General features: G+C 38.0%; 1 protein-coding gene and 1 non-coding gene across 2 annotated transcripts in view; both read left to right on the top strand.

The window, feature by feature from the left end:
* Positions 1–24,335, top strand: part of LOC150022090 (WD repeat, SAM and U-box domain-containing protein 1) — a 429,825-nt gene that overhangs the window by 47,709 nt on the left and 357,781 nt on the right. The window lies entirely within an intron of this gene.
* LOC150022093 (small nucleolar RNA SNORA46) lies at positions 2,049–2,176 on the top strand. Its single transcript, XR_016513687.1, has one exon. It is a non-coding gene; the product is annotated as a small nucleolar RNA SNORA46 (small nucleolar RNA).

The following is a 24,335-nucleotide window of genomic DNA, read 5'->3' as shown; positions in this document are numbered from 1 at the left end:
TTAAAAATTCTATTTACACTTGAGTCAAAAAGACAACACTTAGGAGTAAGTATAACAGAAAGCATCCACAACATCTACCCTTAAAAGTACAAAATATGAATGAGAGAATTTAAAGATCAACTGAATCACTAGAGAGTTATATCATGTTCATGGATTGGAACATTCAAGATTATTCAGGTGTCACTTCTAAATAAATTGATCAATATATTCAACACAATCTTAAAACGTCAACTCTTTTGGTAGAACATGACAAGCTGATTCTAAAATTTACATGGAAATGCAGAAAAAATCAAGAATAGGCAAAGCAATTTTTATATGATAAACAGAGTAGGAATAGTTACCCTTATGATTTCAAGCAAGACAACTGCAATCAAGACAACTTGTTATTTGTGAAATAATAGGACTAAGTAACAAAGGAACTGAATTCAGTATTAAACCTGAACACACATAATTAGCTAGTTTTCATCAAAGATATCGAAGTAATTCCGTGAGGGAATGGAGTATCTTTTCAATAAATGATGTTGATACAAATGGCTATTTATATGGGAGAAAATTATTAGATCATACTTTATACCATGAGGAAAAATTAACTCAAAATGAAGCATAGACTTAAATGTAAACCTAACACTATAAATTTAGGGGGGAAAACATGGGAAAAAGTGTTTGTTAAGTTGAAGTGGGAAAATGATTCTTAAGTAATACTCAAAAAGTATGAACCATAAGAGGAAATATAATAAATTGGTTTTTGAAAATCAAAAGGTAAATATTTTGCTCTTTGAACACACCATTAAAAAATGAAAAGGAGCCCTGGGTGGTGTAGCTCAGTGGATTGAGCGCCGATCTGCAAACCAAAGGGTCTCTGGTTCAATTCCAAGTTGGGGCACATGCCTGGGTTGTGGGCCAGGTTCCCAGTTGCAGGTGTGCGAGAGGCAGCCACACATTGATGTTTCTCTCCTCTCCCTCTCTAAAAAGAAATGAATAAAATCTTTTAAAAAATGAAAAGGCAATCCAGAATATAAAAAGTACTCTTATGACTCATTAATAAGAAAAGTGATCTATTCACAAAAAAAAGATGTATGGGTAGTTAAATAAGCACATCAAAATATGCTCAACATCATTGGACAACAGGGAAATGCAAATAAATCAAACTGAGACCCCTTCACACTCATTAATCTTATTAAGGTTAAAAAGATGTCAATACTGAATGTTGCTTAGGATTTGCAAAACTGGAACTCTCATACTGCTAGTGGACATGTAAAATGGTATAGTCACTTTTGGAAATGCTGAAACACTTTTCTTAGAAGTTAGCAACTAAAAAAGTAGATAATTGGACTTCATCAACATTAAAAACTTCTGTACTTCCAAAGACATTATCAAGAAGGTGAAAAGACAGCCTACAAAATGGGAGAAAATATTTTCTAATTAAATACATCATAAGGGATTTGTATGTTGAATATGGAAAGACCTCTTATAACTCAATAATAAGACAAAAAAGCCAAATGAAAAATGGACAAAGGATCTGAATTGATATATATCTGAAGAAGGTATACAAATTGCTAATAAAAAGGCAAAAAGATGCTTAACATCATTTAGTCATCAAGGAAATGCAAATCAATACCACAGCAAGATACCAGTTCATAGCCACCAAGTTGACCATAAAAAATTTTTTTTTTAAAGAAACAAGCATTGGTGAGTATGTGGAGAGCTAGGAACCTCTCATATGTAAGTTTTCTGTTGACAACAGAGAATGGTTCAGCAGCTGTGCAAACATTTTAGCAATTTCTGAAAAAGTTAAACAGAATTTTCTTATGACGCAGCAATTGCATTTTTTTCAGGTATACCCTAGAGAAGTGAAAACAGAAGTCAAATACATTTTTTTACATGAATGTTTATAGCATCATTATTCATGATAGCCAAGGTGGAGGAAAAAACCAAAATGTTAATTAACAAATGAATGGATAAACAAGAACAGCACCGTTCACAATAGTCAAAAATGTGAAACAATAAAAATGTTCATCAACAGATGACTGGATTAAAACATATCCATTAACACTATGGGTCAAGAAACACTTCAGCTCCTTAGGTTACGCTGTAGTGCAAAAGAATTCCTGGTTCTTTTGGTGCACAGCTGACATTGTGATGTTCTGCTGTTGCTGGATGGAATTAAGGAACATAACTAAAAAAAAAAAAAAAAAAGAAACACTTGACCTCCTCATGTAACCACAAAAAGCATTACAGCTAAATCTCAAAACAATTAACACCCAGAATTCTCAGAAAATCAAACTGTATGGAAGTCCAACAGTGAAGTATTTAAAGAAGCCACAATACCCAAAGGTGTGGTAGGGGCAGAGATATGGAGATGAGGTAGAGAGGCGAGGAGATGTGGTGTAGCATGGAGAGAAAGTGGCATTGGCAGAATGGGCACGGTTAGTCCCAAATACACTTGTGATGGATAAAAGGATGGATAAGTCAATGGGAGCAAGCAATCCCAGCCCCAGGCTAGAACCCACAGCCCAGGGTTCCAGTTCAAGGAAGATAAATCCCCATAACTTCTAGCTGTAAAAATCTGTGGGTGTTTGGTCGGTGGGAGAAACTGCTGGATTTTCAGGAAACTTTGCTTAGAGAGCCTCATGGTATTGAAACATATGCAAACCCACCTACTCTGGGATTTAACACCAGATCAACTGCTGGAAGGGTGCCAGTTGCATACGGGGAGTGGGTGAAGTGACTGGAAATGGAAAGTGTTAGGGAAACCTCCACAAGCCAGGCAGTGGTACAGTCCTCTTGCAAAGACCTCAACTCACACACAGCCACAAAGTGGTGAAGGAGGAAGCCCCACCATGGCAATTGCGTAAGGTTCCACCCCACACAATTTACAGATGCCTTTTACAGGGAGTCAAAGGAGCTCTACCTAATACACAGAAACAAATACAGGGAGGCTGCCAAATTGAGGAGACAAAGAAGGCCCAAGTGAAAGAACAGAACAAAACCCCAGAAAGGGAACTAAACATAGGGGGATGGTCAACCTATCAGATGAAGAGTTCAAAACATTGGTGATCAAGATTCTCAAAGAACTCATTGAGTATGGCAACAACATTTCACTATGTGAAATAAAGAAAAAATCACAGGGATCCAAGAGTGAAGGGAGGGAAGCTGGAATTCATATGAATGATTTGAAACAAGTAAGAGCTAAACAGTCAACCAGAACAGAAAAAAGAAAGAAAGAATTTAGAAAAAAAAAAAAGAGGATAGTATAAGAAGACTCTGTGACATCTCCTAATGTGCCAACAACCAAATCATAGAGATGCCAGAAGGAGAAAGGAAGAGCAAGAAATTGAAAACTTATTTGAAAAAATAACCAAAGATTTCCCTGATTTGGTGAAGGAAATAGACATACAAATCCAGGAAGCACAGAGTCCCGAAAGTTGGACCCAAAGAGGACCACATCAAGACACATCATAATTAAAATGCCAAAGGTTAAAGATAAAGAGAGAATCTTAAAAGGAGCAAGAGAAAAGTGGAGTTACCTACACAGGAGTTCCCATAAGACTATCAGCTGATTTCTCAAAAGAAACTTTGTAGGTGGATGTTAGACTTCTGACTAAGATGGAGACTTAGACTGACACGCTTAGTCTCCCTCTACAACTAGAAAGGAATACAACTAACTCAAAATAAAAGATAACTAGAAATTCCAGAAAATAAAACTGCACAGAAGCTCAATGTACGAAGTGATAAAGCAGCAGTGCTCGTCAGACAGATAGGAAGAGCGGAAATCGAGCAGTGCTGTTTGCAGTAGCACCAGGGACAGCGGCAGGGAGAGCAATACCGGCTGCAGTCAAGCCCCGGCAGCTCACGACCCCAGCGCTGGGAAAGGCAGCCCCCGCATTGTCTCAGACAGTGAGGCCCAGAGGGCAGGAGGATGGATCCCAGTCTCCCAGCGGAGAATAATGGCAGGAATCCATCTTGGACCCCCGCCCCCACACAAAGCACCACAGTGCCGTGAAAAAAGTTGCAGATCGCCACCGGTCGCCAGGTAGTGACAACAAAGTGCCACAGCGCGGCGAAAAAGATAGCAGATCGGTCGCTGGGTTGTGACGAGAACACGGGCTCTGCCCCCTATAGCCTGCCCAAGAAGCAAAGCAAAATACAAATCTGTCAAAATGAGGCAGACAACTATAGAAATCCCGGTGACGCAGCTCACCAGGCAGCAGATAAAGAATGACAGACAAATAAGAAACCTTTCAGAGGCTCAATTCAGAGCTATAGTCATTAGATGTCTTACAGAATTAACAAAAGATTTGGAACAAGACGAGAAAGGATTGAAAGCCACTCATACTGAGAAGAACGAAAACACATATGAGACAAGTGGTGAGGAAATAAAATCCGGAGATCAAATCAACAAACCGGAACATAGGGAAGGAACAAACAGTCAACCAGTGCGGAAAGAAGAAACAGAAAGCAAGGAAAATGAGGAGAGAATCAGAAACCTCTGGGACAGCTATAAGTGATCGAACATGCAGATTATAGGATTGCCAGAGGGCGAAGAAGAAGAACTAGAGATTGAAAAATTATGTGAAAAAGTAATGAAGCAGAACTTCCCGAACTTGGGGACGGAAATAGACTTACAGATCCAGGAAGTACAAAGAGTTCCAGAAAAACTGGACCAAGGGAGAAACACTCAAGACACATTATAATCAAATTGTCAAAAATTAAAGATAAAGAGAGAATCTTAAAAGCAGCAAGAGAGAAGAAAAGAATCATGTACAAAGGGGTCCTGATTAGACTATCAGCTGAATTCTCAAGGGAGATCCTGCAGGCAAGAAGGGACTGGCAAGAAATATTTAATGTAATGAAAATCCAAAACCTACAGCCACGAATACAATATCCAGTGAAATTGTCATTCAGAATAGAAGGGCAGAGAAAGTGCTTCCAGGACAAAATAAAACTGAAAGAGTTCATTAGATCCAAACCACTATTATATGAGATGTTAAAGGGACTGGTTTAGAAGAAGGAGGATCAAAACTATGAACATTAAAATGAAAACTGCATCACAAGAACCAACAACAGAAACTAGGGAATCAAAACGAAGGCAAACTGAATAGGCAACGAGAGTGGAAAAAGAACTATAGGTATGGGGAACATACTGGGGAGAGGTCAGCAGGGAGGGGAAGGGGAAGAGGGAGGGAGATAGTACAGGAGTTAAGAAACATGGAGGGAATGGAATACACAGGAAGAGGTTGAGAAAAACTATATGCACAACCAATGGACATGGACTAAAAGGAGGGGACAACTGGAGAGAGGGGGCCACTGGGTGGATGGGAGCAGAGGGAAGGGAAATTGGGACAACTGTAACAGTATGATCAATAAAACATATTTTAATAAATAAGTAAAGTGATGTTAGGTTTTTCTATTAAAAAAAAAACTTTGGAGGCAAGAAGTATTCAAAGTGATAAAAACAGAGACCTCCAACCTAGATTACTCTATCCAGCAAAACTATCATTTAGAATGGAAGGACAGATAAAGTGCTTCTCAGACAAGGTAAAGCTGAAGGCGTTCATCATGACCAAGCCATTATTACATGAAATGTTAAAGGTATTTATTTAAGAAAAAGAAAAAGATTAAACCCAAGAACATTAAAAAGACAGTAAATTCACAACTATCATCAACTGAATAAAAACAAAACAAAAACAAAAACAGAAAAACAAAAGACCAGAACAGGAACAGAATCATATATATAGAGATCATTTAGAGGGTTATCCACTGGGAGAAGGAAGAGGAAGAATGAAGGTAAAGGTACAGGGATTAAAGAGCATAATTGGTAGATACAAAATAGAGGGATGTTAAGGATAGTATAGGAAATGGAGAAGCCAAATAACTTATATGCACAACTAATGGACATGAACTAAGGGGAGGGATTGCTGGAGGGAAGTGGGTTACCGGGTGGAGTGGGCAAAAGGGGAAAATTGAAACAACTCTAATAATATAATCAAAAGTACTATTAAAAAATATCTACACCATATAATATTATTCAGCCAATAATAAGGAATGGAGTAGTGAATCATGCTATAATGCAGATAAGCCTCAATGACATTGTGCTAAGTGAAAGAAGCCAAACACAAGAAAATCACACGAGTTCTGTCCAGAAGGTATCCTGCCATGTGATATGAAAAATACACATGCGTTGAAGAAGATACAAGATACAAGAAGCATTGCACATAGGACAATGATACATCAGTCCCGTTCAAAGTATGTACTTTGGGACCTCACACAGTTCTCCCAATTGCCATCAGCTACCCTGTCATATTTTCCTCAATTTCATCAATGCTCTGAAATCTCTTCCCTTTCAAGGGTGATTTTAGTTTTGGGAAAAGCCAGATTCTTTGAATCTGAGAACGAAACAGTTTTATTTCTTACTTCCCAATCTGTATAATTTTATTTCCTTTTCTTGTCTTATTGCATTAAAATACCCATTATGATGATGAATGGCAGTGGTGAAAGTGAACATATTTGCCTTCTTCCTGATCATAGTAGAAAAGTACATAGTTTCTCACCATTAAGTATGATGTTAGCTGTAGATTTTTAAATACGCGCTCTTAGTCAAGTTGCGGAAGTTTCCTTCTATTCTCAGTTTGGTGAGTTTTTATCATGAATGTATGCTGGAATGTTTCAAATTCAAATTCCTTTTCTGCATCTATTGATATACAGTCGTTGTTGTCGTCGGCGGCGGCGGCGGCGGCGGCAGCCGTCCGTCTCGAGAGACGATGGTGTAGCTTCTTAAGAGTCTATCTGCACCACCGAGAATGGTTGTGCAGTCCGACTCGGGAGTGACACGGTATCTGTCTCCTCCCGTGTTGAATCGACATCTTGCGATGACGCTGGAGTGTCCTCTCCAGTGAAGCTGAAGCTACGGAGCCTGGGCAGGGTGATATGGAGGGTCTGCTGTTGCTCATGCAGCAGACCCCCCCTCTCTTCGCAGCTGAAGGATCCAAGGGAAAGACGGAGTCAATACAGCTTGGCTTCAGGTGCGCCGCAGGAGTTGCCGGTGTTGACTACAACGTCAAACCGCCTTAGGGACTCCGGCTCCGGATTTTCTGTTGGGGTTTACTCCCTTAGCCTTTCCCCTGAAGAGGTATGCCGCAAGGCAGCGGAGGTTTTTTGGAATCAGAGTTTTCCTTCTCTGATGTGCCCTGACTGGAAGATCGAACCAGCGACACTTAGCTCGCAGGCCGACGCTCAATCCACTGAGCCAAACCAGCCAGGGTTTGATATACAGTATTCCCTCACTTATCACAGGTATTATGTTCTAGGAACCTTACATTTACTCTACACTCTTAAACCTACGTGACTTTAACAACATACATATACAGTACCGCAAAATCCCGTGATATAGCAAAAAATCTGTGATAAATAATAAAATATAATATTTTTAAAAATCCTGTGATACAGTGAAGCTGTGGTAAGTGAACCGTGATATAGAGAGGGACTACTGTATATTTCTTTAACTTGTTGATGTAATGGATTACATTAGTTGCTTTTCAAATATTTATACAGCCTTATTTAACTAGAATAAATCTTGCTTGGTTGTGGTATATAATTCTTTTTTATACATCATTGGATTCAATTTGCCAATATTTCTTGAGAATTTTTGCATCTATCATGTTTCTGAAATATATTATCCTTCACTTTTCCATTTTATAACCTGTTTGTCTGGTTTTGGTATTAGGTTAATGTCGGACTTCACAGAAGTAGTTAGAAAGTATTACTTCTGCTTCTATTTTCTGAAAGAGGTGGTAGATAATTGTTATAATTTCTTCCTTGAATGCTGCTGTTCAGTTTGATATTCCTATTATTATTATTTTATAATATGGTTTCCTGGAATTTTCCTGTGTTTCAGCATACTTCACAGTCAGTCAATCATTTGGCCTGAGGTTGTACACACATACTTTGACTTTATAAGGCTTTTTCCATTTACCAATTAATCTGTTTGGGATGCAGAACATTTTCAAATATTCAGCTACCTCTGTAGTTTCACTTGCCTTTTCTCCTTCCACCAGGTGCTCTGGGCATGGCCTTGTATATGTGTAGTCTAGCCAAGATATGTGAGGAGCTTACTTTTGACCCTATATACTTATCTGATTTCCAGGATCACCCATCCAATATCGGCTGTCCCAGCTGGAACTGCATCTTCTGGGTAGCAAATGGAGATTTCCCCCCATCAATTTTAGTAGGCAGACATGGGTTTTCTGACATGGGTACTACTCTGATATCAAGTGTGGTAGTTTTCATGACCAGTAAAAAGCTGGTAAAACCACCGTTCTTGTCCACCAAGTCAGGGAATGGGGTATAGAAACACTCCCATTTATCTGAAATTGTATTAGTTTTTCAGGATGAAAAGTTGCTCAAAGTGTTGTCTGCTTGTGATTGATTTCCAGTACCCTGACATAGATTTCTTACAAATTGTTTCACTTAAAAAATTCAGCTTTATTGAGGTAAAATTGATATATAAAATTGTAAGTTTTTAAAAGTGTACAATTTACATTTGAACCTTTTTGAAGTATTTAATTCATTGGCATTAAGCATATCCACAGTTCTTTGTAACTGAAAGCACTTTCTATTTCCAGAACTTCTTCATCATCCCAAACAGAAACTCTGTACCCATTTAAAAAAAAACTCCAGCCTTCCCCATAACCTATGTTTATGTTCTGTCTGTATGAATTTGCCTATTCTAGATACCACATATAAGTGCACTCAAACAGTATTTGTTATTCTGTGTTAGGACTTATTTTATTTGCGATAATGTTTTCCACAGTGAAATATATTAAAGCATGTATCAATATTTGATTTTTTTTTTGTGGGGCTGAATGTTATGCCATTGTGTGAATATACCACATTTTCTTTATCCATTTGTTGTGTGATAGAATTTGGTTTATTATTTTTTTAATATGCTTTATTGATTATGCTGTTACAATTGTCCCAATTTCTTTTCCCTTTGTTCCCTTCCACCCAGTGACCATCTTCCCTCCATTTGTCACCCCACTTAGTCCATGCCCATTGGTTGTGCATATAGTTCTTCTCAACATCTTCCTATCTACTCCACTCCCTCCTACTATGCCTCTTAATTCCTGCACCATCTCCTCCCCTTCCCCCTTTTCCCCTTCCCCACTGACCTCCTCCCAATATGTTCCCCATACCTATAATTCTTTTCCCACTCTCGTTGCCTACTTAGTCTGCCTTTGTTTCGGTTCTCTACCTTCTGTTATTGGTTGTTGTGATACAGTTTTCATTTTAATGTTCATACTTTTGATCCTTTTTCTCCTAAACAAGTCCCTTTAACATTGCATATAACAGTGGTTTGGATCTGATGAACTCCTTCAGTTTTACTTTGTCCTGGAAGCACTTTCTCTGCCCTTCTATTCTGAATGACAGCTTCGCTGGTTAGAGTAATCATGATTGTAGGTTTTTGCTTTTCATCACTTAGAATATTTCTTGCCAGTCTCTTCTTGCATGCAGAGTTTCTTTTGAGAAATCAGTTGATAGTCTTACTGGGACCCCTTTGTATGTAATTCTCTTTTTCTCTCTTGCTGCTTTTAGGATTCTCTCTTTATCCTTAATTTTTGACATTTTGATTATAATGTGTCTTGGTGTGGTTCTCCCTGGGTCCAGTTTTTCTGGAACTCTCTGTGCTTCCTGGACCTGTAAGTCTATTTCCTTCCCCAAGTTTGGGAAGTTCTGTTTCATTACTTTTTCACATAATTTTTCAGTTTCTAGTTCTTCTTCACCTTCTGGCAACCCTATGATTCAGATGTTGGTGTGCTTATAGCTGTCCCATAGGTTTCTGAGCCTCTTCTCATTTTCCTCACTTCTCATTTCCTCTTTCTGCACAGGTTAACTGTTTGTTCCTTCCTTATGATCCGATTTGTTGATTTGATCCCTGGCTTTCTTTTCCTCACCACTAGTTTTGTATGTGTTTTGTTCATTTCAGAAGGACTAGCCTTCATTCCTTCCCCACCTTGTTTAAGGTCTGCTGTTAGGTCTGTAAACATTCTTATAACCAAAGCTCTGAACTGTGCTTCAGAAAGATTTCCTATCTGCTGCTTCGTTAGATTAGATACTTGCTGTCTGGTCAGCTGTGTCACCGGGATCTCTATCATGATCTGTGCCATCCTGATAGTTTTGTGTTCACCTTTGCTTCCTGCGCGGGGCTGTCACACCTCCTACGCTATAGGGGGCAGAGCCCTGTGCACTCATTACAACTGAGTGACCCTTCTCACCACGCTGTGGCATTTCTGTGGGGGCGGGGGTCCAAAATAGATTCCTACCATTCACTCTCTGCTGAGAGACTGGGAGCCTCATCCTCTGTCCCCTCCCCCTCTGGGCCTCACAGTCCAAGACAATGGGGGTCTGCCTTCCCCGGCATTGGAATCACAAGCTGATGGGTCTGGTCTGCAGCCGGGGTTGCTCCCAAGGCGCTTCTTGCCTCCTCCTAAATACGGGTGTCCGTGCTTACCGCTGTCCTGCTACCGTCGCTGCAGCTGCCACCACCAGCACAGCTTGACCTCTCCACCCCGGCTTTGCCTCTCCTATCTGTCCGGATGAGCACCACTTCTTTATAACTTCATACGTTGGACTCCAATTATGTTTGGAACTTCTGGTTATTTCTGGTTTTGCGGTAGTTGTGTTCTTTCTTAGTAGTAGAGTGAGACAGAGCATGTCAGTCTAGGCTTTCATCTTGGCCAGAAGTCTCCTGTGTGTGTTTGCCTCTGTGTCTTAGGTAGAGCTATTGCTCCTGTTACATTGTAAGAGGCAGAGCCTTAGGTATTCATTAATACAGGGCAACCTATTTCACCACGTTGTGGCGCTCTATGTGGGGGAGGGGTCTGAGAAGGAATAATGCTGCTTGCCCAGCGGTCTTCTCCCTTTCCAGGCACTTCTCCCACTTTCGTATGGGACTGGCGCCCCTCTAGCTGCTGCCCTGGCCATCGTTCCCAGAGTGGGTGAATCTGTGGATGTTCTAGGTCTGTGGGGTTCCTTTAAACAAGCGGACTCTGCTAAGAGACCAGCAGTTTCTGCCTCCGCCCCAACCCCTACCAGTTTGCACAGTCAAAAGCAATGAGGCTTGACTTTCCCTGGTGCTAGGAACTGAGCTGCGTGGTCTGGTGAGGAGCTGGGAATGCTCCTCAGGTGTCCCTCCTGACTTTTTAAAATGTGTAACCTTGCTTTCCACTAGCCTGCCGCTGTTGCCGCCACTGCCACCACCACACATGTCCTCTCTGCCCTGGCTCCGCCCCTCCTACCTGTCTGGATGAGTATTTGTTCTTTATATCTTTGTTTGCTGGACTTCCATACACTTTGATTTTCTTGAACTTCTTGTTGTTTCTAGTTTTGAGGTAGTTGTATTTCTTCTTAGTTGTGGACGGAGACAGAGCGTGTCAGTCTAGGCCTCCATCTTGGCTAGAAGTTCGAATTTGGTTTATTTCTAACTTTAGGCTATTATAAATAATGGTGCTATGAAAACTTGTGAAATTTTTTCTGTGGGTATGTTTTCATTTTTTATGAACATATACTTTGTTTAGAATTGATAGATGTCTGTTTAACTTTTTGAGAAAGTACCAAATATTTTCCAAAGTGGTTGCACTACTTTTCATCTCTACCAGGAGTGTAAATAGTTCCAATTTCTCCATATTGTCACCAGTATTTATTTATTTTTATTTTTTCCAATAAACCATTTTATTTAAAAGTATCCAGTATAAACATATTATTACTAGAACATTTGTCTGTGTTAACCATAATATCGCTTTTCTTTCTTTTTTTTTCCCTTTTTTTAAAATTGTTGTACTATAACAGTTTTTCCATCTTTCCCCTATTGCTGCGCCTTGCTCTGCCCACCTCCGCCTTCTCCCACAATCAATTACCACACTGTTGTCCCTGTCCATGGGTCCTTTAAATTAGTTCCTGGACGAGACCCTTCCCCTTCTTTACCACCTTCTCCCCCTCTCCTCTCCCCTCAGTCTGTTCCTTATTTCCATGCCTCTGGTTCTATTTTGCTCATTTGTTTTGTTCATTGGGTTCCTGTATTAGGTGAGGTCATATGGTATTTTTCTTTTGCTGCCTGGCTTATTTCACTAAGAATAATACTCTCCAGTTCCATTCATGTTGTTGCAAAAGGCAGGAGTTCCTTCGTTCTTTCTGCTGCATAGAATCCCATCATGTAAATGTACAACAGTTTTTTGATCCACTCATCCCCTGATGGGCACTTAGGCTTTTTCCAGCATTTGGCTATTGTAAATAGCGCTGCTATGAACATAGGGGTGCATTGGTTCTTCTGAATTGGTGTTTCAGGATTCTTCAGGGATAATTCTAGTAGTGGCATCACAGGATCAAAAGGCAGTTCCATTTTTAGTTTCTTGAGGTAATTCCATACTGTTTTCCACAGTGGCTACACCAGTCTGCATTCCTACCAACAGTGCACTAGGGTTCCCGTTTCTCCACATCCTCGCCAGCACTTGTTGTTTGCTAATTTCTTGATGATGGCCATTGTGACTGGAGTAAAGTGGTATCTCATTGTGGTTTTCATTTGCATCTCTCTGATGGCTAGTGATGTTGAGCATTTTTTCATGTGTCTGTGGACCCTCTGTGTATCTACCTTGGAGAAGTGTATGTTCAGGTCCTTTGCCCATTTTTTAATTGGGCTGTCTGTCTTCTTGGTGTTGAGATGTGTAAGTTATATTTTGGAGATCAATCTCTTGTCTGAGGTATCATTGGCAAATATGTTTTCCCATATGGGTGGTTCCCTTTTCATCTTGCTGATGTTTTCTTTTGCTGAACAGAAACTCTTTAGTTTGATGTAGTCCCATTTGTTTATTTTTTCCTTTATTTCCCTTCCCTTAGGAGATGTATCAGTGAAAATATTGCTATGTGGGATATCTGAAATTTTCCTGCCTATGTTTCCCTCTAAGACTTTCATGGTGTCACAGCTTACATTTAAGTCTTTGATCCATCTTGAGTTTATTCTGGTGTGTGGCGTAAGTTGGTGGTCTACTTTCATTTTTTTGCACGTCCCTGTCCAATTCTCTCAGCACCATTTGTTGAAGAGGCTCTTCTCACTCCATTTTATGCTCCTTCCCCCTCTGTTGAATATTAGTTGACCATATAGACCTGGGTTTATTTCTGGGTTCTCTATTCTGTTCCATTGATCTACATGTCTGTTCCTATGCCAGAACCAGACTGTCTTGATCTCTTTGTTGTGTCTTGATCTGGTTTTGGATAATACTGGCCTCGTAGAAAGAGTTTGTGAGTCTTCTCTCCTCTTGGATTTTTTTGGAATAGTTTGAAAAGGATAGGAGTTAATTCTCTTCTAAATATTTCCTAAAATTCACCTGTGAAGCCATCTGTTTCAGGGCTTTTGTGTACCGTGAGTTTTTTGATTACTGCTTCAGTTTCACTAGTTGTTATCAGTTTATTCAGGTTTTCTGCTGCTTCTTGATTCAGTTTTGGAAGATTATGAGTTTCCATACATTTGTCCATTTTACGCAGCTTGTCAAATTTCTTGTAATACAGTCATTTGTAGTAATTTCTTACAGTCCTTTGTATTTCTGTGCTAGTGGTTGTGATTTCTCCTCTTTGGTTTCTGATTTTATTTATTTGGGTCATCTCTCTCTTTTTTTTTTTTTTTTTTGATGATTCTGGTTGATGATTCTTATCAGTTTTGTTTATCTTTTATTGATCCTTTGAATTGTTCTTTTAGTCTATATCATTTAATCCTTCTCTGATCTTGATTATTTCCTTCCTTATACTTGCTCTGGGCTTTGTTTGTTGTTGTTCCTCTAGCTCTTGTAGATGTAGGGTTGAGTCATTTATTTGATATTCTTCTGTCTTTTTTAGGTAGGCCTGTATTGCTATGAACTTCCCTTAGGGGACTGCCTTCCCTTTGTCCCATAGGATTTGGGCTGTTGTGTGTTCATTTTCATTTTTTTCCAGAAACTTTTTGATTTCTTCCTTAATGTCATTGTTAACGCATTCATTATTTAATAGCATGTTATTCAGTCTCCATGAATGTGAATGTTTTTGAGTTTTTTCCTTGAGGTTGGTTTTTAGTTTCAAGCCATTGTGATCTGGAAATATGCTTGATATAATTTAAATTTTCTTGAATTTATTGAGGCTTGTTTTGTGGTCCCTCTTTGAAAATAGTCCCTGTGCATTTGAAAAGAGTGTATATTTTTGCTTCTCTGGGGTGAAAGGTTTTGTGTATATCAATTAAGACCATTTGATCTAGAGTGTTGTTCAATGTCTCAATATCCTTGGTGTTTCTTTGCTTGGAAGATCTGTCCACTTTTGACAGTGGGGTGTTAAAGTTCCCTAGTATGAGTGTGTTGCTCTCAGTATCCTTCTTGAAGTCCTCCAAGATTTTCCTTATATATTTTGGTGCTCCTATGTTGGGTGCATATATGTTTACAAGGGTTATATCTTCTTGATGGATTGTTTCTTTAAGTATTATGAAATGTCCTTCTTTGTCTCTTTTTATGGCCCTTATTGTGAAGTCTGTTTTGTCTGATATAAGTATTGCTACTCCAGCTTTTTTATCATGCCCATTTGCTTGAAATATTTTTGTCCATCCCTTCACTTTCAGTCTCTGTAGATCTTTTGTTCTGAGGTGGGTTTCTTGTAGACAGCATAGATGGGGGTCATGCTTTCTAATCCATTCAGCTACTCTATGTCTTTTGATTGATGCATTTAATCCATTTACATTTAAGGTTATTATTGATAGGTGCTTATTCATTGTCATTTTCGCCCTTTGTACCTGTGTTCCTCTCTGTCTCTTTCTGTTTCTTCATCTTCTTAAAGCAAACCCTTCACATCTCTTGCAATGCTCGTTTGGTGGAAATTTATTCTTTTAGCCTCCTTTTGTCTGGGAAACTCCTCATTTCACCTTCCATTTTGAATGAGAGCCTTGTTGGGTAGAGTAGTCTTGGTTGTAGGCCTTCATTTTTCATCGCTTGAAATATATTTTCCCATTCCCTTCTGGCTTGTAATGTTATTTTTGAGAAATCTGATGATAGCCTTATTGGAGATCCCTTGTATGCTATTAGCTTTTTCTTACTTGCTGCTTTTAGGATTCTCTCTTTGTCTTTGAGAGTTGCAATTTTAATTATGATGTGTCTTGGAATGGGCCTGTTTGGGTTCATCTTCATTGGGACCCTCTGTTCTTTCTGGATTTGAGTAACTTTTTCTCTCATCAAGTTAGGAAGTTTTCTGTCATTAGTTTTTCAAAGAGGTTTTCTATCCCTTGCTTCTCTTCTTCTCCTTCTTGTATCCCTATGATACAGATATTATTACGTTTCATGTTGTCCTGCAGCTCTTTCAAAACCTCTTCATTTTTCTCAGTCTTTTTTCATTCTGTTGCACTGTCTGGGAATTTTTTCCTACACTGTCCTCTAGCTCACTGATCCAGTCTTCTGCTTCATCTAGCCTGCTTTTCATTCCTTCTACTGTGTTCTTCAATTCAGAAATTGTATTCTTCATTTCCTCCTGGCTCTTATTGATAGTTTCTATGTCCCTTTTAATGCTGGTGTAGTGCTCAGTAAGTTCCTTGTAGCTTCCCTGGAGTTCTTTATAGTCCCCTTGGAGTTCTTTGTAGTAGTTTTCTTTGAGCTTGCTGAGCTCATTGAGCTTCTCTATAATCCTTATTTTGAATTCCATGTCTGATAGTTTGCTTACCTCTGTTTCATTTAGCACTCTTTCTGGGGAGTCCTCCCTTCCTTTTGATGGGGGTTGTTTCTTTTTCTCCCCGTTTTTGTGACTCTTCTTGTATGTTTCTGCTTCTTAGAGATTTCTCTGCTTTGACTTCCTATCTTTGTGTTGTGACCTTCTGTTGTAGTAGACCTGTATGATTCAGTGTTGTAGTCTCCTTGATTTCCTGAACTTGATGCTCCTGGGATACCTTTTATGCTGTTTATTTGGGCTGTCTGGTCGTACTTGGGTTTTGGTGGTTGTTGTGTTACTCTTTGGTGGGTCCTTCCCTCCAGCTAGCTGACTGAGATTCACTCCTCGCAGCATGTCTTGCACACTGTTGTAGAGGTGCACTGTCTTTACTTCCTGGATCTGCCGCTGGTGGCGTCAGGTCATGTCCCAGTCTGGGCCTAGGCAGCCTGTTGGAGACTACCAGGGATTTACTGCCTTTGTCTGTCTCCTTTAGTTGTTAATCTATTCAATCTGTGATCAGCCTCCAGGCTTAAGCACAGAATGTGGGGCAGATTAATTTCTGTGGGCGGGTTATTTCTTCCCCTCAGGCTGATGCCACTTGGATGGGAGTTGTCTGTGTGCACTATGGGGAAAGAGTCAGCATTGGGACCCGGTCGGCTGCTCCCTCAGTTCTCTCTTCAAAGCCACCGCCCCTAATTCTCCTTAAGCATCTGTAGTTCACTCTGCCCTCCCTCTGCTGGAGCCCAGGGTAAGTAAATGTCAATATATTTTTGTACGTAGACCCTTTAAGAGCTCTTTTTCTCCAGCCATTTCTCTCAGGCCAGGAAAAAACCCTGTGGTTTTTCACTTTTCACAGCTGGATGCTATTTTGCTTTCTGCTCTGTTGCTGTAGACTGGGAGGCCCAGCTGGAGGTTTAGACCCTGCCCTTCTCAGGGGGAAAGCCCAGCTGCTGAGATGTTTCTCCATCCTTTCAGCTGCCACCTGTGGGAGCCCAGCCTGCCCTCTCACGACTCCATACTTCCTACCAGTCATGTTGTGATGAAGCAGCCTTTTCTATCTGTGGTTATAAGGCTTTTGTCCAGCTAGTGTTCAGTTGGTTATTCCAGATTATTTTTCCCCAATATTTACTTTGAAATAGCATTATTGAGGTATAATTAACAAGTAACAAGCTTTATATCTAAAGTGCATTTTATGATAGTCTTGCTATATAAATACACCTGTGAAACCATCAGCACAATCACTGTAATGAATATATCCATTATCCCACAAAGTTCCCTCATCCCCATGGTAATTCTTTCTCTCCATTTATCCCCATCCCTGAGTCCAAACAACCATTTATTTACTGTCATATCAATTTGTTTGTGTTCTTTAGAATTTTATGTAAATGAAATCATATGGTATGTACACTTTTTTTGGGGGGTCTGGCTTCCTTCCTTCTATATTGCAGAGGAGTATTCCATTTTATGGATATATCACTATTTCTTTATCCACTAACCTGTTAACGGAGGTTTCAGATGTTTCCAATTTGGGGCTATTACATGTATAGGGTAGGCCAAAAGTAAGTTTACGGTTGTTCACATGGAAAGTAATACAATAATTAATACGTAATACTACAAGAATAAACTCTATGTTTCACATACTCACGAGTATAAACAGACTTTTGCCCCACATTGTAGAACAACAAACATTATACTAGAAGATTGATGTTGACAGTATGCTCTTTTCTTGTGGGCAAATTCCTAAGTGTGTATTGGCTGAATCATGTAGTAGGTATATGTTTAACTTTAAAGAAACTGTCAAACTGTTTTTACAAAGTAATTTTATAATTTTACATTCACACCAGCAGTAAATGACTATTCCAGTTCCTCCACAATCATGTCAAAACTTAGTATGGTCAGGCTTTTAAATTTTATCCATTCTAATTGGTGTGTGTGTGTTTGTTAGTTACTGTAGAAGTTTACAGAACATAAAATTAATTGTTTTTAATTTACTGATTTGAGACAGACTGAGAGAGAAATACTGATTATTGTTGTTCCACTTTATTTATGCATTCACTGGTTGATTTGTATATGTGTCCTAATGGGGCATGAAACGCACAACCTTGGCATATTGGGACAACACTCCAACCAACTAAGCTACCGGGCCGTGGCCTAAAATAAATTATCTAAAGGGAATAATTCAGTGGCATTTAGTACATTTAGAATGTTGTACAACCAACACATTATCTAATTGAAAAACATTTTCTTCACCACAAAATAAAACCCCATACTAAGCAGTTATTCCCTAGTCTCTCCTTCCCCTTACCAACTCGTAACCACCAATTTGTTTTCTGTCTCTGGATTTACACATTGTAGGTATTCCATATAAATTGAATCATACAATTACTAGTCTATCTAGAAAAAGTCCAGTCATTGTTAATATAAAGAAAACAGTTTGTGGACATCAGTGTAACCTGGCAGCCAACAAAAGTGAACTGGAATGCATATGCATGAACAATTACAACTTAACTGTACTAGTCAGTGGGTGCAGTAGACTCTGTTGAATGAGCATGTGTACTGTATGGTCGTCGCATTCAAAATGACTGAGCAAGTAGAGCAATGAATCTGCATCAGATTTTACATTAAGCTTGAACATTCCTCCATGGAAACTACTTGGATGATTCAGAAGGCCACAGCTTTGGGCAAGTGGTGATTGGCAGCTTCATCATGGCAATGTGCCTATTTGTGCATCACATCTTTTGCAGAGTTTTTTGGTGAAACATCAAATCAGGTGACTCAGCCTTATTATAGCCCAGATTTGGTGCCCTGCAACTTCTGGCTTTTTCCAAAACTAAAATCACCTTTGACAGGGAAGAGATTTCAGACCTTTGATGAGATCCAGGAAAATATGATTGCTAATAGTAATTTCAACAAAGGATTTTGCCGAGTGTTTTTAACAGTGGAAGAGACACTGTGAAAACTGCGTGAAGTCCCAAAGTGCCTACTGTGAAGGGGACTGAGGAGTCATTGTCCTATGTACAATGTTTCTTATATCTTCTTCAATAAATGTCTCTTTTTCATATTACCTATTATATGACTGAATACCTTCTGGACAGACCTCGTCATATGTATAAGATCTTCATGAGGAAAAGTATAAAACTCATTTTAAAAAATGAGCTAAGTAAATTGAGAGATACATGTATATGGATGTTAAGACTCAATATTTTCAAGATGTCAGTTCTTCTTTACTTATTCTATAATAAACTCCCAATCACAAATATCAGCCAGTTATTTTGTGTATATTAACAAACTGACTTTGAAATTTGTATGGCAAGGCAGAAGATACCTAATAGCCAACATAGGAGAAGAAAAGAAGTCAGAGGATTGACACTCTAAAGCTACAGTAAGCAAGACTGTGTGGTATTGATGAAAGAATATAAAACAGACCAGAGAACCCAGAAATAGTCCCACACATATGTAGTTAACTTATCATGGAATAAGGAGTAAAAGCAAGTCAGTAGAGAAATGATAGTCTTTTTAACAAATAGTGCTGGAACAACTGGATATCTACATGCACAAAACTGGATCTAGACACAGATTTTACAACATTCACAAAAATTAACTAAAAATGGATCATAACCTACATGTTGAATTTGAAACTATAAAATTCCAACAAGATAACAGAGAGAAGCCCTGGCTTCTGTGACTCAGTGATTGAGTGTTGGCCTGTGAACCAAGTGTCGCTGGTTTGATCCCCAGTCAGGGCACTTGACTAGGTTGCACATCAGGTCCCCAGCTGGGGGCGCAAGTGAGAGGCAACGGCACAGTGATGTTTCTCTCCCTCTCTTTCTCCTTTTCCCCCTCTCTAAAAATAAATAATAAGTAAACAAACTAATTAATTAATTAATTTTTTAAAATTCTACAGGCAAATCTGATAGGACATACGTGCTCAAATTAAAAAAGAAAAGAAAAGATAACAGAGAGAAAGTCCAATTGTCCTCATGTTTGGAGTGAATTTTGAGATATAACAAGAAAAACATACATGAAAGAAAAGATAACTTAGGCATCATTAAAATTAAAATCTGCTCTGAAAAAAGACACTGTAAAGAGGTGAAAAGACAAGCCACAGACTGGGTGGAGATACTTATAAAACTCATCTGATAAAGTAATGCTATTCAAAGTATACAAATAACTCTTTAGAACTCAACAATAAGGAAATAAACAACCCGATTTAAAATGAGCTAAACCTGTGAATAGACACCTCACTAAAGAAGATATATAAATGGCAAATCAGCATATGAAAAGATGGTCAACATCAAATGTCATTACAGAATTGCAAATTAAAATAATGAGATACCACTTATTACACATGTATTAGAATGCCCAAAATCCAAAACACTGACAATACCAATTACTGACAAGTACGTGGAACAAGTGGAACTCTCATGTATTGCTGTTGGGAATACAAAATGGTACAGCCACTTTGAAAGACAGTTTCGTATTTATTACAAGACTTAACATACTTTTATCATATGATTCAGCAGTTACACTCCTTGATATTTATCCAAATTAGTTAAAATTTTCTCCACACAAAAATCTGCACTCAACTTTTTATAGCAGCTTTATTCACAATTACCAAAACTTGGAAGCAAATTATATATATTCATACAGAAATAAAGCAGAATGAAGTACTGATGCATGCTAGAATATGAAACTTAGAAACATTATTCTATGTGAAATAATTCAATTGCAATATACCACACAATGTATTGTTCCCTATATATATAATGTCCAGGATAAACAAACTTACAGAGAGGAAGTTGATTTATGGTTTCTAGTAACTGGGAGAAGAGTGACTACTAACATGTATCTTTTTAATATGATGAAAATTTGCAATTAGACAGTAGTGATGATTGCACAAATATGAGAATCCACTCAAAATTACTGAATTGCACACTTTAAAGGGAGAGTTTTATGGCAAGTGAATTATATTATAATTAGAAACATCTAAAAAATGACATGTTTCTAACAACCCTGTCATAGCTGATACCACAAGTGTAATTGTGAAAACAGCAATACCTGAAAACCTACACTAGTGCCATAAATTAAGATTGTCAATAGAGTGATTACAATACTGTACAATGTGTATTCACTAACTCTAAAGGGAGAGCTGGAATGGGAAAACAACTCACATTCCTCTCTTCATAAATTAAAAACAGTTCTAGCCCTGGGCAGGTGGCCGGTTGGTTGAAGCATCGACCCATACACAAAGGGTTGTGGGTTCATTTTCTGGTCAGGGCGCAAGCCAGAGGCAGCCGATTGATGTTTCTCACATTGATGTTTCTCTGTCCCTTCCTCTCTCTAAAATCAATAAGCATATCCTTGGGTGAGGATTAAAAAAAAACAAAAACAGTTCTAGTCATTGGAAAAAAATATAGAACGTTTTTCTCTCCGATATTAGTTCCTCTGAATGAAACGAGGTTTGTTTTAATCAGAAGGCTATACAATCCTTCCATTACTGTTTTCTGAAATGGCCATAATTCTGCACCAGCCCTTTCCCATTTTTTTCTATATTCATAACATAGGTAACTGGTAGAATAACGGCATTGCATTCTTGGGTATATGGTTCTCCACAAAGATGAGGAAAGGAAGTACCTTGATAGCATTATGTAGTCAGGGTTATAATTACTATTATTTTTAACAGGAATGTTTTAAAAATGTATTGTTTCTGAACAATATGGAGTAACTGGATAAGATTTATTTTCCTATTTGAAATAAATGGAATAAAAGAATATATGAAACAAATGTTTTTCCAGACATTGGACATTACATTTCAAAGAACATTGTTTCCTGAGAAGACAAGAATCAAACAAGATGAGCCCTACTCTTGCCTCAGCTTACTTCATTGAGACACTTCCCAGGCTCTTTCACAGGACAGGACAATGCATTTAGAGCTTAGAGACTCCTTGAGTTAAGAAAACATTACGAGAATCTGTGATGTAAAGGTGACCAGAATTCATAGGGTGAATTACTGAAGTGGAAAGAGCTACTGCAACAGATCTGCAGAGGATTCCCCTAAAGTTTTCAGCAGAGTATTTATCAGTATATTCATGTGCAGAAACTTCCTTGGGCTGGCAAAAGAACCATCAAAAAGAGAAGAAGAGTGTACGGTGTTCTCACAGGGATATGAATAGTGCCTGTTCCCACATGGGGGTGTAGGGAGAAGCCCTCACAATTTATAGAGCATTGGGTACAGTACTTAATCATGTCTTAGCCGTGTGGAATACTTAGCCTTAAACTTAAATGCTGATGGGTTCCTGCCTGACAACTCTTGAAAGCAAGACCTGAAAGGATCAGACTATTTCCAAGTAACTTAATTGCATCCCAAGGGGGTAAAAAAAAAAAAAAAAAAAAAAAAAAAAAAAAACCCTCAAGAATATTTATGGCAATACAAAAATGTCCAGCACCAAACAAAGTAAAATTTATCATTTATAATACCCAATAGAAAATTACTAAGCATGCAACAAAACAAGAAAATAATGAAGGAATAAATTAGTTAATTGCAACTGATTCATGATTAACAGAGATAGTAGAATTAGATAAGGATATAAAAAGTTATAAGTGTATCCCATTTATAAAACAAATCTAGAGGAAAAATTGAACATGAAAATGACAAATCTTTCTTAGAAAATGGAAGATATAGAAAAGACCAAAAATGAATTTCTAGTGCTGATAACTATAATATCTCATAATAAAAACACACAAGATGGGATTAATAGTAGATTATATGTTGCAGAAGAAAAGATTAATGAATGCAAGGACAAATTTAGAAAGTCTCAAATGAATCACAAGGAGGAAAATGAATTTAAAAAATGAATAGCACAATATTGAGCGGTGGGACAACTTTAGGCAGGTAGACTAATATATTTGTAGTTGAACTTTTCTAAAGAGGGAAATGGCAGGAAAAAAATTTAAAGATACAATGGCTGAAATTTTCCTAAATTTGATGAAAGATATAAACCCCCAAATTCAATGGAAAACCAAAACCAAGTGATAAGAAAAACTACATCAGAATAGGTCATTATGAAGTTGTTCAAAACCGGTGATAAAGAGGAAAAGAGATACATGACCTACAGAGCAAAAAATGTAAGAATTTCAGCAGATATATCATGAGAAACAATGTAAGCAAGAAGAACATAGACCTACATCTGTAAAATCCTTAGAGGAAAAAACAAAAGCCAAAAGACAAGTGGATTTTTAAAAAAATAAAAGTGCAAAGTTAATTTAATGGAAAATGGATAGTCTTTTTCAGTAAAGCTGGAAAAATTAAAAATTCATATGCCAGAACAAATTTTAATCCACACTTTGCATTACATGTAAAAACCAAATCAAATCCTATATGTAACTGTAAAACCTCAACTATAAAATTTATAGAAGAAAACATAAGAAAAGTAGAAAATTTTCCACAAAGATTTCCAAAAGCTGGGTCTATAAAACTAAAAATTGACAAATCTATTTTCATCAAGATTACAAATAAACCCTACTCTTTAAAATATACTCTTAAGGCAAGGAAATGACCAACCACAGCCTGGGATAAAATATTTGCAAATCATATCTGATAAATGGATTTGTTTCTAGAATGTCTAAAGAACTAAAACTCAATAATAAGAAAACTTACAACCCAATTAAAAAACATAGGCAGTTTGAAGAAATGCTTCACCAAAGAATATGTAAAGATAGTAAATAGCTTATGAAAAAATACTCAATAAAATTTTTTTAAACCATCATGATAATTATAGGGAAATGCAAATTAAGGGACACCACTATACACCTTTTTAAATTACTAATATTGAAAAGATAGACCTCAAGTTTTGGCTAGACTGTAGAAAATCTGGATCTTTCATTCACTGCTGGTGGAAATATCAAGTGGTATAGTCATTTTGGAAAAAAATTTAGCAGTTTCTTTAAAAATGAAAAATATACCTACTGCATTCTCTAGCTATTTCCCTTGTTATATAATCAAAAGAAGTTAAAAAACATGATAACATACCTCCATATAAAACTTTGTACACGAGCATTTCATAAAAGCATTATTTTTAATAGCTAAAAAGTAGCTATTACAATCCAAATATCAATCAACTGATAAATAGGTAAATAAAATCTGGTATATGTACAACAGAATACAATTTAACAGTAAAAGGGAATGAACAATTGATACCTGTAGTGAAATTGATGAATCTCAAAATAATTACACTAAATGGAAGAAGCCAGACCAAAAAAAAAAAATACATACTGCATGATTCTGTTGCCAGTGATAGTGGGGCTTTTTCATGGGATCTGGAGAATAGCATTTCATGGATCCACGCACAGGAGATTGTGGTGTGGCAAGATTTATTTGGGTAGAAGGCTGCCCGTGTGCCCATCTCCATCTGTCCCACCATGGAAAAAGTCTAGTTTAGTCCTCATCAAGGCCAAAACAAAGGCCAGTGTCGAGTTTCTGTGCCATATTAAAGCTTAATCCAGTCTCGTCTTTCTCACCATCTTGCTGACTTAACTTATGTTCCCAGCTGCAATCCATTGTTGTGCTGTGGTATCGAGGCTCCCACCTGCACCCTGTGTTTGAAATCCATGTACCAGTTAGCCATGTGGCTGCTAGG

The sequence above is a fragment of the Furipterus horrens genome, unplaced genomic scaffold (assembly GCF_987537825.1).
Source record: "Furipterus horrens unplaced genomic scaffold, mFurHor1.1.pri manual_scaffold_1, whole genome shotgun sequence".
Classification (NCBI taxonomy): Eukaryota; Metazoa; Chordata; class Mammalia; order Chiroptera; family Furipteridae; genus Furipterus; species Furipterus horrens.
The sequence above is the reverse complement of the archived record's forward strand: the minus strand, read 5'-3'. Positions and strand labels throughout refer to the sequence as shown.